At 53.6% G+C, this 18,520-nt stretch overlaps 1 long non-coding RNA gene across 1 annotated transcript; it reads left to right on the top strand.

The window, feature by feature from the left end:
- The first annotated feature begins 1,678 nt into the window (after positions 1-1,678).
- LOC120600596 (uncharacterized) lies at positions 1,679-3,653 on the top strand. Its single transcript, XR_005652244.1, has 2 exons — positions 1,679-2,625; positions 2,998-3,653. It is a non-coding gene; the product is annotated as an uncharacterized LOC120600596 (long non-coding RNA).
- The last annotated feature ends 14,867 nt before the right edge of the window (positions 3,654-18,520 follow it).

Here is an 18,520-nt window from a genome sequence, read left to right as displayed (position 1 = left end):
ATGTCCACCTCCGCACCTGGGTAGATGAGGATGATGCGCCTGCAGATCGAAGCCTTCCCGTGCAGGAATGGGATCCATTCAGGTTTTAACGTTGTGGACGATTTTGACTTTTCCTTTGGGGCTTTTCTGTAGTTTTCGAATTTACTCTTGTGAACGTGTATTTGTTTAGTAATGACGGGAAATATGGGCGAGAACGTAAGGGTCACCCAGTCTGTAATTTTTGCCACGGCTGGTCCAAACAGGGCCCCGCGTCCTGTCCTTCTGTGAGACACACAAGGTCCCCCGAGGGCCGCTCCTTGGGTTTCCGTGCGGCTGTCAAGGGACTCACGAGCAGTCTGTGACGTGGGGCCAGGGCGGCTAGCTTTTAGTCCTCGTTTTATAGAGATGTTTGCAAGGATTAGCGAGATGTGGCTGAGATCCGAGAAGAGGCGAAAGGCCTTCGAAGGCCAGGTAGCCAGGGACGAAGGTGTGTGATTGATCAGGAGGACACGGACCGGCCCCCAAACGGAGCTGCGTCCTGAGTCCACCCTATGCCAGAGTGGACGCCGGCTCCAAGGCACACGTCTGACGACTGCCATCGTTGTGCCGTGGTGAGCAGTATCTAACGGATGCGGGTCCCGGCGCTTCGCCGCCGTGTGACGGCAGAGTGCCAGCGGCTGGCTGGGAGGGACGGAAGCCCCCACTTCTTGTGAGAGGCTGGTGTAAAGTGCGCCCGCCCCCGAAGGCCCCACTTTACTGAGCGCTCGCTCCCCGTCCCTTTCTCGCTCCCTCTCCAGAAAGAGCTCCTCAGTGGAAATCGTCATGACAACCTGGAGAGAGGACACACGGCAGTGAGCCGGGCGCGGGGACAGAGGCCCACGTGTGAGATGAGAGACAGCCAGCGTGAAGGACGCCGGCCAGGCTGTCCTCGCTTTGCCGAGAGCTCAGAGACGAGCCATCCTGGGGGACTTGGGAGGGCGCGCTCAGTTTCCCGGACGGAAGGCTGGGCTGGGGCTTCACCAGGCGGGTCGTCCGGGCCCTGGGAGCTGCATGCGGCTGTTGCTACCTGCCAGCTGCCGCCCTCCCTCCCAGGGACCAATGGTCCCATCGTGCCTGCCCCTTGAGGTGACCTTAGGGCACAGAGATGGGGGCGAGGCACCCTGTGATGCTCCCTCCCAGAGCCTTTGGCGTTTGTCACAGGGGAGCCGTGAAGGGCCCCTCAGGAAGCCTCGCGGGCTCTTCTGGGCAGTGAGCTTCTGTGTGGCACTGAACAGAGTGCCGCCAGGCCCGGGGAGGTGACGCTCCTGTCTCCGTGATGCGGGCAGGCCACCGGACCTCGAGTCCCTGCCGCCGTCTGCCAAACAGGCTCTCCTGCAGGAGGCGGATGGCCCACTGGGGCCCTCCCCACGTCCCCCTGCCCAGCAGACCCGCGCCCCCAGAAACCGCCACCGACCCCTGTAGACCTGGGCGCAGTTACAGATCTCCCCACACTCCCTCGGGTCCAAGGCCACACTCCGGAAGGCCAGATCCTCTCACTATCTCACTTCTATCAACGAATGGGTTTGTCCCTCAGGCTTTCCCCAAAGCATTCAATCCGCCCCTTTCCTGCACTGCCCATGCCCTGGGCCAGCTGCTATCCTCTGCTGGAGTCTCAGCTGGCGACCCCTATCCCCTCGCCCACCACTGGCCCCACTGGTCTCCCAGCTTCCGCTCGGCCCCCTTGCCCTGCACGCCACGCGCCACACACTTGAGGAGCCTGGAAAGCACGGAGCCGGCCACACTGCTTGTCTTCTGTGGGGGGGTCACGCTCACCACCCAGCAGGCTCTGCTCTGGACGCCTCATGCCCAGCCATCCCCACGGGAACCCTCTGAGGTAAGACGCTGGGAACCCTTCCAGCCCGCTTTATAGCAAGGAGACCGAGGTCGCCAGGGGTTACGGGTCTTGCCTCAAAGCACAGACGAGTGCCCGGATTTGGGCCTAGCCAGCCTGGCCCTGGGCCCATACCCCGGATGGTTCCAGACCCTACACCAGCTCCGGTAAAGTCCTCAGCATCTCAGCGGTCACCATGCTCACCCTTGCCCACATGCTGCACTCGCCCAGGCCTTAGCTGACACAGGCCGAGCCGGTGCTGACCTCGGGGCCCCTGTGCTGCTGCCCAGCCGCGCCCCCGCACCCCCACCGCCCAGGTCTGGCCCCCACCGCCAGCGGGCTGAATCGTCCCCTCCAGCACCTCTGCCCAGACATCACCTCCTCACAGAGGACGCCCTGACCGCCTCGTCGAGAGGATGGCATGGTCGTGAGAACACAGAGATTTGTTTGTTCCCCTGGTCAAGTCCGTGAGACCCCAGGGACACGTCTCGGTCTGTCCCCTTCACCACGTTGACACCGGAAGCACAATGCCTCGCGGTGCTCAGATCTGCGGGATGGACAGCAGACGGACGAGCGTCGATGTGGAGCGACCGGGAGCTCGGTATTTGGCCGAGCTGAGAGTGTGACGACCCGTCTCTACCCCAGGGCGGGGGCACCCGTCCGCCCGGAGACGGGACGCGTGCTGGCCAGGATGACGGAGCCTGGAACAGTAGTGGCTGCAGACAGAGAGAAGGGGACAGGCTTGACCCGCACCGTGAGGCGGTGATCGGCTGCAGGTGGGGAGTGAGCAAGACCCGAGTGTCCTGGGCGATGTCCAGGCTTCAGGCTGGTGCCCTGGATGAAAACGAAGGGGAGACAGGGTCCTGATCTGGGAGGGTGACGTCTGGTAAAGGACAGATGTCAAGCCTGAATATTTAAAGTACCAGGCAATGGACAGTGAACGTCATTACCAGAACAAGGGGGAGGTGAGCAGACACGCTGTTGGAATTCCTACGAGGCTGACTTGTTTCTCCTTGGTTTGACCGCAACAGTGTCTGTCACCCATGAACTGGCCACCTGAGCAGGTGGCAAAACGCAGCGGAAGGGGGGCACGTTGAAATTCTCTCTCTTCTCCCTAAACACGTTCATTTTTTTTTTTTTTAACCCAGGTCGACTTTACGAATCCCAAAGTTAAGTCCGTGACATTTTGCTGGGAGTTGCTGGCGACTTCAGAGCAGGGCATTCAAGGAGGAAGGGAGAGCTAGGCAGGCTGTGACCGGCCACCCACCCGGGGACAGGCGCAGGGGTGGGAAGATCAGAGATGGAGGCTGAGACGAACACCACCACCCTGCTCGCGTCACAGCAGCTTGCCCCGGACCTCGCCACCTTATCCCACAAAAGGCAGGGGACGCACTGGACCAGAGCTCGTAGGCGGCTTGCTGTGGGGCCGACTAGTTCAGAGGAGGCCCACGGTTCAGATGAGCTGCAACGAGCCGGCCACACCTACCAAGGGACCTCACCGTCACCCGTCTCTGTCTGGTACGGAGGACAGTCCACGCAGCCCTCGGTGCCGACACATGCCGTCCAGTTTATAGCACTAGCTTTGTGGAGGGGACCGGGTGCGGTATGGGGACACGCGCCAGCCCAGCTGCTGGGGACCCGGGCCCGTGGCCCTGCCGTTGCCTCCGCGACCTTGGACTTGTCAGTCGCCCTCTCTGGGCATGACGCTTGCAAGTAGGAGGGTTAGATTAGAAAGCAGTCTTTCGACATTTCTTTTTTAAACAGCAGAAACCTTTTTTCCATTATTAAAAAAAGATGCATCTCTTTTTCTGCCCGGACTCCCTGGAGGCATGACAAGCCGACCGCAGCCGGAGGCCGGAGGTGGGGCAGGACTCCACGGCTCTCCGGAGATGTCTGGGTCCCTGAGGGCATGGTGGCACCACCTTCCTTGCCACATGGTCCTCCCAGGAGGCCACAGAACTCACTCCCTGTTCGGGCGGCTGTCACCAGGCACTAACAGTTGTCTGAGAGCTGACACTCTAGGGTCCCAACCAAACGGTGTGACGCGTCCCCCCGCAGACACGGTGCGCCCACACTGCCCTGGTACGGGAGCTGTCAGCCTACCCACGGGCCTGATCAGTGGGTGTTGGCACTGGCAGGCCTTAAGCAAGGCGGTGACCCTAATTCAGGGAGGGAGCATGCGCCTCGAGCCGGTCGCCCACAAACGTTTGTGAGCCCAGGCTGTGTCGTCGGAGGAACTCGGGTCACCCCACCCCACCCCACCCCTAGCCTGCTTTCCCATCTGTAAAACAGGGACACGGACATCGACACCCTGGGGTGGCTGTTTGGAAAAAGAAGAGTGTGTGTCCGGCTCACACTGTGATGTCCAGGTCCCTGTCGGTCTTGACGCCGTCTGGGCCTGTTTGCAAGTAGCTGCCCCGCCGAGGAGACACATGAAGATCACACGTGGCTACGGAAACCGCGGGAGGGGCCCCTCGCCCGCCCCCACTCGGCCGCTCTCTCGCCTGGATTCTATGCCTCTCTGTCCGTTTCGAATGCTAGATATTCCGAACGTAAAATTACAAAGATAATCTGGGGTTCTAGGCGACCTGATCTCCAGGTAGGGTTGACTCCGGCAGGGGGGCAGACAACCTCAATGCAGCCTGGACGAGCCGGTCTCTGTGGAGGCCAGTCCCTGTCTGACACGCCCCGCACCCGGGATGACCCCGCAGTTGCCCCAAACCAAAGCCTGGCGTGTTCCCTGTGGGACATCTGACGGTTCTGCCCAGGTTCCTGGGGACTGAGGTAGAACCTGGTGGACGCTTCCATGGGATGGGGGATCTGGGGGCTCGCTCATCTGGGTTTGGCTCCCCAAGCCCCCTGCCTGGCTTACGCTCTTGTACCTTCAGCAGAGACTTTAAAAACAAATGTCATGTCTGGTTTTCCTAGCTGTTCTCAGGGTGGCCTCTGATCTGATACTCTGCCCTATGGGAAGTAAAAGTCTTTCTGATTTTGACATGCTCAGGTATTTTTTTCCTCACTCGCTCTGTCTTTGTGTGCTTTGTTGACGTAAAGGCAGTTGGGGACGTGGAACTCCACGTTTTCTGCTTTGGTCCAGGATGGAATTCCTCGGGAGGCGGGGAGGTGGGCTGTGAGGAGGGTGTCTGGTCTTGGGTTTGGGTGGCACCATGTCCCCGATCCAAGGGGCAGGCCCACACGAGGCACATCGTCCGGAGCCTTCTACAACCGCTGGGCCCCGAGGGTGTTTCTCCCCGGCTAGTCCACGAACTAGTCTGATTAATGGTCACTCTTCCTCCGAGGAACACGGACGGGGTTAGAGAGCCACCTCCTGGTGGGACACGTGGTGACAAGGTGCAGACCTGCGGGGAGCCAGGGGTCCCGGGGAGCTGGCGCTCGGGGAGGCATTAGAGTGAGTGGGCTCCTGGCCCTGCGTCACCTCGCCTGGAACGAGGGTGGCTCCCAGCTCATCCATCGTATGCATGGGGTGCTGGGCGAGTGACCCTCCACGTGGCCTCTGAGAAATGTCCCACCATCTAACCAGTCTGAAAGCCATTCACTGAACTCAACAGCTTCATCTGAGGGGTACACCGAGTCCCCCCCGGAGATGAAGAGATTTTCCTAGGACCACACAAGTGATGCCAGGACAAAACCAGCTGTCCTGACTCTGGCTTAAGCCCCTTTCCCAAAAGTTCTTGGCTTGAGAAAGATGTTTCTTTGAGAGAGTGCTGTTCCGTGTTTCTTTGATGTGCTTTGTGGGTTTTTCTCGCAGACGGCCCCCAGAGGATGCGAGGTGAACAGAGCTGTTGTCATTTCGCTGCGGGCAGACCAAGGGCAGCAGAGCCAGCTGGATGCACGACGGTGCTCTGCCTCGCGGGACCCGGGAGACCCCGCTCGTCCTCGCTCCCTCGTCTCGCCGTGTGACATTGACAAGTCCCACCGCCTCGCCGGTCCCGGCTTTTCTCCTCCATAAAATGAAAAGCCTGGAAGGCTGAAGGCCGTCGCAGGCTGCGTGGGAGGTCCTCCAGGACGGAATTCCGCAGGAGGCGGGGAGGTGGGCTGTGAGGAGGGCGTCTGTCTGGTCCTGGGTTTGGACGCCAGCGCGTCATGAGTCTCCCTTCTCTTGGAGAGAGCCAGGGACGTCATCGAGCCCAGATGGTCCGTCCTTCCCAAGAGAGTTGCTACGTCCCCGCCTCAGGAGAGGATGCCTGACATCGGCGTCCGGGGCTGCGTCATGTCCCCCCCAAAATTCACGGGTTGAAGCCCGAACTCCTAGGGCCTTGGAACGAGACTGTGTTTGGGGCTGAGGTGTTGAAGATGTGATTAAGCTAATGAAATCACTAGGAGGATGGGTCCTAACCCGGCACGGCTGGGGCTTGTGTCATTGATTAAGCAAAGAACGACACGATGGCTCCCAATCCAGAGATATGCATAAAAAACTGCAAGCACAGCCCTCTGCTTAGCCGAGAAATTGGATGCCAACCTAGGATTAACGAGCGGTGGCCATGCAGTGGCCGGAATGACGGGCCCTCTGCTCCGGTCAGCACGCGAAGGTCGGACATGTCCCTGAGTGCAGAGGCTGTGAGCAAAGCCTGGGTCCAGAGCCTGCTCTTTTGCCAATGGCTGTGCGACTCGGCCTCTCTGATCCTCAGCCTTCTGATTTGCGTCCAAACGGGGAGAATGGGGCCTTTCGCGAGCGAGTGAAGAGCGAACGAAGTAATGGTGTTTAGCATCGAGAGCTCGGGGTGCGGACAGGCTGTTATTTTTCAGCGTGACAGTCAGTGCCTCCCACTTGTCCCGTCACCGAACCCACAGTGGGGTCCACGCACACAGAGGCGCTGTTGACTAGTTAAAAGTTGGATCAGGTGCCTTAAGATTGAAGGGCACTTGAGAGGATGGGGAGGCTATTTTCCCTTGACTTAGCAGGACCAGAGGGTAGGTTTCATACAGAACGTCAAATGCCTAAGGCCTCCCTCTGATGCTGGGGCGTGCAGTTTGGATGGGGTGTATGGAGAGCCTCTTAAAACGCCAAAGCCCCGTCGATAATTTTGCCCTAGAAGCTGAAGTCTGTTGTTAAGTAAGTCTGAAGGGGGAGGTATCGCTTGGTGAGCAGGATTCACTGAGACCATATTCGAGAAGCGTCCCCAACCCCGAATCCCCGTTCGAAAGGGAGGGAGGGCCAGCACAAGGACAAGGATGTTCTTAAAACAAAACTCACTCCTCCTGCATTCTAATTAAGCTACTAAGAGACTTTTGTACGTTGGTGGTCTTTACACCGCAGCCCCAGGTAAGGGCGGCTGAGTGTCCGGCATCCCACTGCCGTCGGGACTAAGACCAGGCAAAACTCAGCGTGCAGAGGTATGAGACACAAGGCCTTGAGTGACACGACCTGCAAAAGGCCCATAGGCTCGCCCATCCTCCAACATTAATTCCACATTCGTGTTGGACACGGTCCCCAAGAGACGTGTGTCGGAACGTGCCTGGGCAGGCAGAGAGCCCGTGACCGCCTTTGGGCTGCCAGTCCACTGAGTTAGAACAGAGCTCTGCCAGGACGTAGGACAAAGACGCTGTGTGACAGAGGCAGAGGGTCTGGGAAAGGGGCTAGAAGATGGGCCGTCATCTGAGATCAGTGACGTGCTAGATGGTGTTCCCCAGTGAGACAGCCCTGGGTTCAAATCCAGCTCCTGTGCTCACCTACCAGCTCTGTGGCTTTGAGACAGTCACTCAGCTCCTCTTAGGACCAGCATCTGTGAGATGCAGAAGCTTTCTCAATTGTGAGGGCTGCAGGGGCCCCCGGGGAGCTGCAAAGCCAGAACAGGGGGGGCTGTAGCTCACTGTGGCTCCCTTTCTGCATGGGTGGCGAGCAGGAGCTTCTGCTTCCTCACGGTCTGTCACCGCCTCAACGCGTGACCCCCAGATCACCCAGCCTCGCCCCTGCTCTTATTTAGTGACATTTCAGGCAACACTTTGGGTCAATTCACCTGCAGCAGCTCTGAGCCGGAGTCGAGGCCGGGTGCCACCTTGCCCACAGTCCCGTGCCACACGCTGGGGACACTAACGGAGGCAAACGCGATGGCCAGGATGTCCCCAGGACGATCTAGAAAGGCAACTAAGAAGCCTACTGCTTTTTGAATTGCATTAGAGTCACATCTACCTTTACGCTTCATTGCAAGACTTAAAATTTTGACCTCTGAGGAAATAGTGAGCTGTCCCCTCTCTGCGTCGCCATGTGGCGACGGGCAAGGCATCGCATCAGACGATGTGCGCAGCCTTCGCCACTCCTGAGCGCCCAGGCCGGGCACTAGGAAAACGGATTCTAGAATCATCCAAACCCTCTCGGCATGTGCGGCCTGGCGGGGAAGCGGAAATTTTGTATAAGGTGAATGAAAAGCGTGTCAGAGAGACATGTCTTCGGCGCGAATGTAAGGTGCTGGTGTGAGTCTGACGGGAGGCGGATCCGCCCTCACGGACCCGGGACGGGAGGAAGCCCGATGGCTGGGGCGAGCTGACCGAGCCTCCTTCAGAGGCAGTGGCTGGAATCCCGCAGGAGGGGTCACGTCTGAGGAATGGGCGTGCCGGCCTGGATTACAGGCGGGCCCCACGGGGAGCCGTGAAGAAACGAGAATCGGAGAGACGGCCTTGGTAATCGCGGAGGCAGTGGTCCCCCCAAAGCAGGGCACCCACGTTCCACAGATACCAAAACGATCCATCAAGTGTGCGAAAGAAATACAGAACTTCCGTTTGTGTCTTGGTTAGCCTTTAAAATTCCTACATAGGGGTCCGCTTTCTATTGTGCAAAATGTAAGTTCGAGACAATATGATTGGTGAATAATTAAGTAGATTGATCTGGGTGTTCATGCTCAAAATGCTCTTTCTAGGGGAGCACATGATAAAATTAATCTGGAGATCACTGTAAATCACTGTCATGGGCCAAATTGTGTCCCCCCCACCAAATTATATGTTGAAGGCCTAGCTCCTAGCACCTCAGGAGGTGACTAGATTTAGAAATAGTCACTTTAAAGCAGTTATTAAAGTAAAACAAGGTCATTGGTCGGGCCCTAATCCTATACTACCAGAGTCCTTATAAGAAAAGGAAACTTAGACGCAGACACAGGGAAGACCCCGTGAAGACCCAGGGAGAAGACAGCCCCCTACGAGCCACGGAGAGAGGCCTCAGAAAAACCACCCCACAGACACCTGCATCTTAGACCTGCAGCCTCCAAACTGTGAGAAAGTGGCCATCTCTGTTTACGCCCCCAGGCGTGGAACTTCGTTATGGCGGCCGACTGAGCTCACACACAGGGCCACCCCCATGCTGACCCCCTGGGGAGAGGCTGGAGAGCTCTCCCGGCAGAATCACTCTTCCCTCTTTAGGTGGCCCTACGGGGTCTCCAACCCCTAGCTTCACACGGAGTCCTCAGCAAGCAGCTAAGACAAGATCAGGAACTGCCTCTCCCTCCTGGTCCCGACGGCCCCATGCCCAGCCTTGCGCCTGCCTCTCCTGGCTGTAGAGACCCTTGCTCTAGGACTGCGGCCATCACTGGCTTAGCGGCTCGTCCATTGCGCTAAGTCGGCGATTCAGTCAGCAACGGTGTCAAAATCCATGCCCGCTTATTCGGAAATTATTAGTTGCCAGCACAAACGTCTTTTTTTTAATTTGAGCCCTCTTGGCTGGAGTTAGTCACGTTACTGTACTCCAAATTGTCTAATGAGCTGGCTGTCAGAAACTTTCATCCGGTATAATACGTCTGCTCCAAATTGGGGTAACGCAAAATCAGAAACTTTCTGCAAAATCAGAAACTTTCATCCGGTATAATACGTCTGCTCCAAATTGGGGTAACGAGTTTACGAAGAAGGCCATTTGTAAGGAAGTCCGAGCTGCAGCTACGGTGCATACACCTGTTACTCTCTTTGCGGAATTGGTCCCGTGCATCTGCGCAGTATTTCTTTAGTAGCTGACGCGCCCTGTATTAAAATATTTGGCAAAAACGAAGCAGGGGATATTCTGATTCAAATTGTGATTCCTGTGCAAAGCGCACACACTTGAAAAATAAGAAATTCTTCCTGAGAGGCGCTATCGATCACAGGAGGAAGGGGAGACACCGCTGTGGACACTCGCTGGCTGGGTCGTGTGTGCCGTAAGTGTTTAATTTCTTTGGCCTCGGTTTCCTCCTCGATAAGATGGGATTAAAACAGCTTCCTCGCCCGGTGGCTTACGCTTTGTGTCCTTGGTACGTAGGTGAAGTTGGGGAACAGTAAATAAATGACTTTCGAAAGGCATTTCAAGGGGCATGACATGTAAGCGTAAACATAGCTTCCATCTCGTTAACATCCCGTGACAAAGCAAGGGACAGAGAATAGCAGCTGATTTTTCACCGAGATGGGAAAAGTGGGGTTTTCCCCCCCTCTTTCCACCACAGAACTATGGGTTGGTTAGACAAAAGAATGGGAACGATTTCAGCAAATAATAACCCCAATAAATGTCTGACTAAAATTTGCAAAAACAATTGATTTTCCTCCCGAGGACCGGAAGCGGCGTGGGCAGTTAGGCAACGAGGGAGCAGCCGTCATTCTCTGCTCCGTTAGTACAACAGCAATGTAAATAAACAACGATGGCGGGATGCGACGCCGAAGCCACCATCTTCATTTCCTTCCTCGGGGGATCCAAAAGCACATCCGTTTATTAAGTCTTTAAAAACTGCGACCGCAGATTGCAGCAACGAGACCCGACAGGGAGAAGATTTGTTGGGCCGAGCCAACCGTACGTGGCAACCGAATGAAAGACGGTCGCCGTATGGAAGAGCCGCGGGCCAGTCCCCGAGAGCAGCAAGAGGAACGCGGAGCTGTCGTTTACGTCGGAGATGCTGACACCAGCGTGTTTTCCTCCGCAGACTGGCAAGCGCCCCAGAAAGGGGAGATTAATGCCAGCGGGAAACGTGAACTCTCTCTAGCGAACAAAGTCCATTTTCTGCCCGGGAAGAGCTCTGAGTGATGGATGGCTGTCGACCTTGGATCAGGGCGGCTGGAGTGGGTTCTGCCCCAGCCTTTTCTTTCCTCTACTTCCCGATTCTTTGCATGCAGTGAAGTCTCTTTTGGGCAACACCTCTGGCAAGAGCTAATGCACCTGAATACACGTCACCCCAAACCGAGGCTTGCCCATTTACATTTTAAACACCTCCGGATGTTGAGTTTAACATTTTTCTGCAGTAATAAATAGTCTCAGAATCAATGTCAGACTCCCTGCCTTCTCAGTGGATACTCAACCTCAATGAGATGGCATGAGACAGAGTGCCGAGCACAGAGCTGGCACGCGATGGCCACCGGCAGCGTCCCAGGCTTGTTGCTGTGTGCATTCATTTTTATTTATAATTCGAGGTCACCGGTGTGAATATTACCGATGGAGGGGTGCCTCTGGAGAGGTGGACACGGTGGGAGATAAAAGTGGGGAAGTACTATGTTTTTTGAGTGTCCGTGGCTATGGTTTCTATCTCCCCAGCCCTTTGCCCTTGGGCTATCCTGGCCACTTCTCAGTCCTCAAGTCTACACTGCTTTGCTCACCAAGGCTGGAAGATGTCACATAGGTAACCTAATTATGCATTACCAGACACAGCACCTGCTCCCATTCCCCCCACTCTTTCAAGGGAACCCCTCCCTTCCAGCTGCCGAATCCCCAGACCTTGGAGTCTTCCATGATGACCTCGATTCTCACTCCCCGCTTCCTGGCCATCGGCTAGTCCTGCACAGCACCAAGCCCCAAATTACTCACTGCACCTCTCTGACGCCAGTCTCCCCCAAACCGTGTCGCCTACACCCTGGGGCCAGAGTGACCTTCTAAAACATACATCTGAGGCGTAATAAGAATCTCCAAAGATTCTCACCTCCAAAAAAGGAACCAGAAAACTGGCAGCCGGTTGCCCAAATCAACTTTTTCAGCACCCTGGAAATTCACCAAAGGCTTTTGGTGATCCGTGACGTTCTCACGCAACGTGAATGGCTAAACCTTGGTAAGAACAGCGAGTTTATGATTCACCTGCTCTGTTCCCATCTCCCCACCTCCAGCTCCCGCTTTGTGAGCCAAGCTCCGTGCCAGATGCTTGAGCTGTGCCAACTCATTAACCTTCACACCTGCCAACCGAGGTACAAATTTTCCTTTACAGATTTTTAGAAATGAGTCTCAGCGAGGCTGAGTAACTTGTTGCGGTCGCACAGCCCGGAAGTGGCGAGGAAGGCAGGACCCAGCCCCGGGGAGTCTGAATCTAGCATCTTCTCTCCTTACCATCAGGCAAACCTGATTGCGGACCTCCCACGTGTGCCTTTACAATATCTGTGAGCTATTTCGAGTATTCCTTGGCTACACGAATGCTTTTTCAGCAAGGGACGAGGATCCTATTAATTATAATAATAGGAGTCATCACATATTACGTGCTATGGGTGTCTCTGTTCTCTTCACACAGCCTTCCAGCCATACCGGACGCTTCGTCAATGCTTATGGCGCCGACAAGTCCCGTGGCCCCTTGAAAAGCCACTGGCGTGACGTGACCGGAGCCCGTGCGCCATCACGCGTCACTCCCGTAGTTCCCCGTTTGGAGGCAGCGTGACTTCCACGTTGCCCTCCATCCTCTTTTACCAATGGGCAATACAGGTGGCTTTTAATGGACCTGTTTAACGCCTCGCTGGTCGGCGGGGCCCAAGTGGCCATTGAAAAAGTGGCTCCACTGTGAGTAGGTGAAGTTTTCTCGGGTTCGATAACTTTTCGAAACCCGAATGTGTTGTATAAACCTATCTTTGCAGTTGTGTAGGGTTGAAAGGTCCCTGCCCTACTGAGAAGTAGCGTGGTCTTAGAATCCATGATGTTTCGTGACCTCGAGATGGCTCCCTACTGGACTTTGGAACAAACAGACTTCAAACGGTATTTCACGAGAAGAAACAATTTTATTAAATCCTAAATTTTAAGAGCTTTTCATTTTGTCTTTTTCCTCCTCTTCTAACTAATAGAGTCATTTGCGCATGGAAATTCCCTGAGGGGAAGAAGAGAGCCTTTTGTTTGGTCATGTTTTTTCCTTTTACTCGCTATTGTGAAATGCGATTTTTTAACAGATGATGTTTAATGTCCTGTGCTAACCTCTCTTGAGGCTCTGTCGAGCATGACAAATGCGTGGCTTAGGACTTTTCAGTTTTCATAGAGAAGATAAAACATTCGCATATTAAATTTGTGTTTTAATCAAGTTTTTTTCCACAGGAGGCCTTTAATCTTTCCGTGTTGTCACTGACCAGTGTGAGTTCCCTGTTTTCTGGCCGGTGCTGTCCCGTCCCTCTCAGGCGACATGTAGCAGAGCCGGTGTCTGTGCCGTTCCCGCATGTGCTCCCTTCCGACTCAGGACCATGGGGCGGCTTCGCGTCCTTCACGACTTGGGGAAGTTGGGGTGCTACTCTTGGATCAGACGCCTCTCTCTAGAACGAATGTCCCGGGAAGTGTCAAGGATTGCAAACTCGCTTCCTGTCTCAGCAACATGTCATGGAAAGTTCTGAGCTGTGAAACAGCCTGTCCTTTTATCTTCAAAGCTTGAAAGCTCTTAGATCTAAGAAGGAAATAGCTTATTTGGATCGAAAAAAAGACAATTTGATTTTAGGATGGTTAAACACCGGGTAACCAAAAAATGAAGACCAAACATCATTTAGCCCCCTGAAAGCCAGACGCCCTACCGTCGGGAACGGCAGAACTGAGGTGCAAACTAGGCGAGGCCAGGGGAAGCCTTTTCAGGGGTTCCGATAAAGCAGGTTAGCAAAACATCTTTTGGACTCAGACTGTGGACCGTAATAACAGTATGGTCCAAAGTTATCGTACATGCCCACCCAGCTCACAAGCCTACCCGCATCTGTTAAGGTTACTGCCCGTTAAGTCAACAGGCATTTCACAAGTCACCGCGGGGCTGGTGGGACCCCGACAGACGCGTGTAACCACAGCGACTTCAGCATCACCATTATGTGGTGATTGAGTGACTGCTTGTGTGACCATGGGCAAGGTGCTCCATCTTTCTGAGCCTCGGCTTCTTATCTTGGGAAACAGGCTAAATGATTCCTTTTGTGGCTGGGTTGTTGTTAAGGTTTAGGGATCATGCGGGTGAAGCACGTAGCACAGTACTTGGGACACAGCGAGCACCCAACACGCAGCCGCGATGTTTGTTCTCATTTATTATCAGGGTCTGAAGACAAGGAATTTGAGGGAAAAGAACGTCAATGTCTTTTGAAAAGGAATATTCGAGAGCTAAAGTAGTTTTTTTGTTAAAATGCTGCCCACAGTACACTATCTTTAGAATTTTGAGAATAATATGAAGCCATGTGTGTGTGTGTGTGTGTAATAAAACCCCAAAGACAAAAGCTATTTCAATATCTTTAAAATGTTGGAAATCGCACAAGGAAGGGTAGAATGGTTCATTTGTTAATGACGTAAGGGAGCCTGACGCACACCCAATCATCCTTGTGAAGTGTAGTAAGGCTGAACAGGAAAAGATCAATGACTCTTTCTTAGATCCCGATGGGAGGACATAGGGCCAACGCCGCCTCTGGGGTCGAGAGACAGACAGGCTCGAGTATGGGGAGTCTTGGGGACAAGACACAGATAGGGGGAGTTAAAGGGGCCAAAGAGAAAACCGCAAGAACCCGCAAAGGAATCTTGCATTGCCGGACATGCTTGGGACTGAGTACAGACGAGTCTGAGAGTTGAAAGTCCAGGAGGACCCGGTCATGGGGACCCCCACAATATTGTGAGATTTACCTCCAGAAACTTACCTTCACAATATTGTGGGACCCCCACAAAAGATGTTTTGCTAACCTGCTTTATCACAATATTGTGGGACCCCCACAATATTGTGAGATTTACCTCCAGAAACTTCTCACCATAAAACTGGGGGGAAATTCCCTCGGGCCTCCAGCAGGGGAGGGGAAAGGGACGATTCTGAAGTAGCCCAGAGCACTCACTCTTTCTAAGAAGGCTGCCCACGGTGAGGAACTGGTCACCAGAGCCTAACCTGCCAGGGCTTATCAGAACCTAACTGACTGGAGATGAAAACTACTCACTGCAGCCCACTTGGGCCACCCCGCCTTGTGCAGAGGGGGAGACAAGATCTGAGAAACACCTGGGCCGCTCACAGTCCAGGGATCAGGCTCGCCGAGGGCTGAGACCTGGTCACGGTGGAAGGCCGCCCCACCCCCACGCCTCACCGCCCTGTTAGTAAAGGCCTTGAACAGCGGTCCCTTTCACCTGGTACATCATACTCAGCTATCGAGGAGAAACTCCAAGGCATACCGAAAGGCGGAAAACAAAGACGGAGCAAGCATCAGACCCAGACATGGCAGGGATGTGGGAATGATCAGAACAGGAATTTAAAACGACCATGACTGCTAAGGGCTCTAATAGCATGCAAGGACAGCTGGGCAATGCTAGCAGAGAGACACATATCCTAAGAAAGACCCAAAAAGAGATGCTACAGATCAAAACCCTGTACCAGACATGATGGGCTTATTAGTAGACGGGACAAGGCTGAGGAAGGAACCTCTGAGCTAGAGGATATATCAAAAAAAAACCTCTAAAACTGAAAAGCAAAGAGAACAAAGGCTGAGAAAAAAAAAACAGAACAGACTACTCAAGGCCTGTGGGACAATTTCAAAAGGTGGAACATACACGTAAAGGGAATACTAAGGGGAGAAGGCAGAAATAGAAGAGATGTTTGAAATGATAACGACTGAGAATTTTCCCCAAATTAATGTCAGACACCAAACCACAGATCCAGGAAACCCAGAGAACACCAATCAGGGTAAATGTCCTAAAAATGACACCTTGGCATGTCATTTTCAGATTACAGAAAATCTAAGATAGATTTGAAAGAAAAATCTAAAAGAAGTCAGAGGAAAAAAAAAAACCCAACAAAAAACACTTTACCTAGAGAGGAAGGAGTATAAAAATTACATGCAACTTCTTGGAAACCATGCAGGCAGGGAGAGGGTGGAATAAAACATTGAACATGCTGTGAGAAAAAAACCTCTGGAACCCAAATGATCCAGCCACTTAGGAGAACGGGTTGGCGGTTTCTCGCAAAACGGAACATTCTCTGACCATACGATCCAGCAGTCATGCTCTTTAACATTTACTCAAAGGAGCTGAAAACTTATGCCTCCAGCAAAACCTGTGCCTGGAGATTTATAGCAGCTCGAGTCATCACTGCTGAAACTTGTAAGCAACCAGACGTCCTCCGGTAGGTGAGCGGACAGACAAACGGTGACACATCCAGATAACGGAATATTATTCGATGCTAAAAAGACGTGAGCGGCCGCCATAAGCAGACACGGAGGAACCTTGAGTGCACGTAGCTAAGTGAAAGAAGCCCATCTGAACAGGCTACGTCTTGTATGATTCCTACCACATGGCATTCTGAAAAAGGCAAAACTATGGAGAAAATTTAAAAAAAAAATATCAGTGTTTGTGAGAGGTAGGGGAGGAAGGGAGAGATAAATAGGCCAAACGCAGGGTTTTTAGGGTGGGGAGAATACTCCGTGTGATGCTGTAGTGATGGATAGCTCTTACGATACATTTGTCCAAACCCTCAGCAATACCAACAGTGAGTCCAAAGGCAGGCTGTGGACGATGGGTGATGATGACGTGTCCATGGTACCTCTCCCGGTAAAAAACGCATTCACCTCTGTGTGATGTTGATAACGGGGGTGGGGGCTGGGCATGTGGTGGGGGGACAGGGAGGGAAGAGATCTCTGTACCTTCCTCTCAGTTTTGTGGTAAAACTAAAACTGCTCTAACATATTTTTTTTTTCATTAAAGTTTTTAAATATAAAAGAATAACTTTGGATGAGACAGTTTATAATGGAAGCCACCGTGTGAAATTATTTCTAGAGAACTGTTAATACGATATGCCACCTATTACCAGAATAAGATATAGGCAGTGAAAACAAATAGTCAAAAAATATATATAAGAATCCCTTTGAAAAGGTTTTTTTAAAAAAAAAAAAAAGGCAATGTGAAGACCGGCGGGAGGAGGGGGAGACTTTGGTCTGAATCCCTAGACCAACACACACTATGATGGCCGAGCACGATATCTCGCTAAGAACTAAAACAGAACGAGGAACACACGTGAGCCACGTGGCTTTCAATGCTCCATTGAGGGAAGGTTATTAACGCACGAGGACTGAACCTTGAAAGGAAGCAATCACATCTAGGTCTTCATATAATAGTGATTCAATACGATCGTTTCTTACTTGGATCATCTTGGAAAGTCAAGGGTACGATGGCTTCATAGTTCTTTGGGGGCGACTTCTTAGGAGAGCTGACACAGTACAGCCTGGATACATGGGCTGTCTGGCAATCAAGCTGATGACACGTGGGTTACCTGTAAAAAACAGGCTGACCGAATGAAGGGGGACGTGCCGGATCGGCTTGTCTGCTGTGGGCTCAGGAAGTGGGGGACAGCTTGAAGCGCTGGGGATTAGTGAGCACTCCCAGACATTCCTCAGTCACCAAGGGGTTTTCACAACCTCGTGCCTTTGAAGATGCTGTTGCAACTGTCTGGAAGGTTCTTTCCCACTCTGTCCACCAATGAAACTCCTGCTCATCCAGCTGGTGGCTTCCTTCCTGTGCAGCCGCAGCTGTGATTACAGGCACAGGCACGCATCACATGGTACCGGGGTATGTGTTTACGAACCCGTCTCCAACCGTGAGCTTCTGGAGGGCAGGGACCACGTTTCATCCATGTGATGCGCAATGCTTTTCATACGGATACCATTTAATTAACTAGGTAGGAATGTCTAACTAGCAAATTAATCATAAAGTCGTACATTAGGACTTGTCTAGGGTGGGTCTGGACTTCCTGCCATGAGGGAGGGTGAATTAGCCGCGTCCGGCTTGTCCTAGAGGCGGGTCAGCATGATTTAATGACAAACGCTTATTACGCCTCCAACACCTGTCCCTCCTGTGGTCCCCTCAAGTGTCCCCCGCAGGTCCCTTCTGGGAGCAGAGCCTGCCAGCCTGGCAGTACTGGCCGGTGCCAAGCAGTGACAGTGTCCGAGGTGACAGGTTTGGTTTTCAGATCTAGACCCAAAGGAGGGAGACTTCATTACAGCCCTGAGCTGCTTGACCAGACAGAACGAGCAGTTCTCGGGCTGCAGCTGAGCTGACGTCTGTCCGGGCTTCGTCAGCGCCAAGCCCAGGAGTTCCGGGTACCCTCTGCCCCCTGACCTCTCACTGCATCCTCCCCCTGCCCACAGCCCCTGTGCCCCTTTATCTGGGCTCCAGTGTCTCCTTACCTGGACTTCTCCATCACAGTCCCACCCGCCCCACATGCGATCTGCTGGTGCACACCTATTCGTCTTTCAAAACGCAGGTCAGGCGTCACCTTCCTAAGGCACCCCATCCCACCCCTCCCAGGCCCCAGGAAACACTGACCCCACCCCATCTTCCACGCATCTTCTAACATGGCACCTATCACTCCATGGTGGTGTTGGTGGCATGAGTCTGCAGTGATCCCAGTTGTGAGGCCAGGACAATCAAGGACAAAGAGCCAGGTCCTGTGATCATCATGGGAACCAGCCCCAGACACAGCATGGACAGGCAGCGTGCCTGCAGTAACAGGGTTCTGAAGGCTGGCCGTGGGGTCCTGCTGAGTGTGGACT

This window comes from Pteropus medius, unplaced genomic scaffold (genome assembly GCF_902729225.1).
Source record: "Pteropus medius unplaced genomic scaffold, Ma_sr-lr_union100, whole genome shotgun sequence".
NCBI classification, from domain to species: domain Eukaryota; kingdom Metazoa; phylum Chordata; class Mammalia; order Chiroptera; family Pteropodidae; genus Pteropus; species Pteropus medius.
This window is presented reverse-complemented; position numbering and strand designations above follow the sequence as displayed.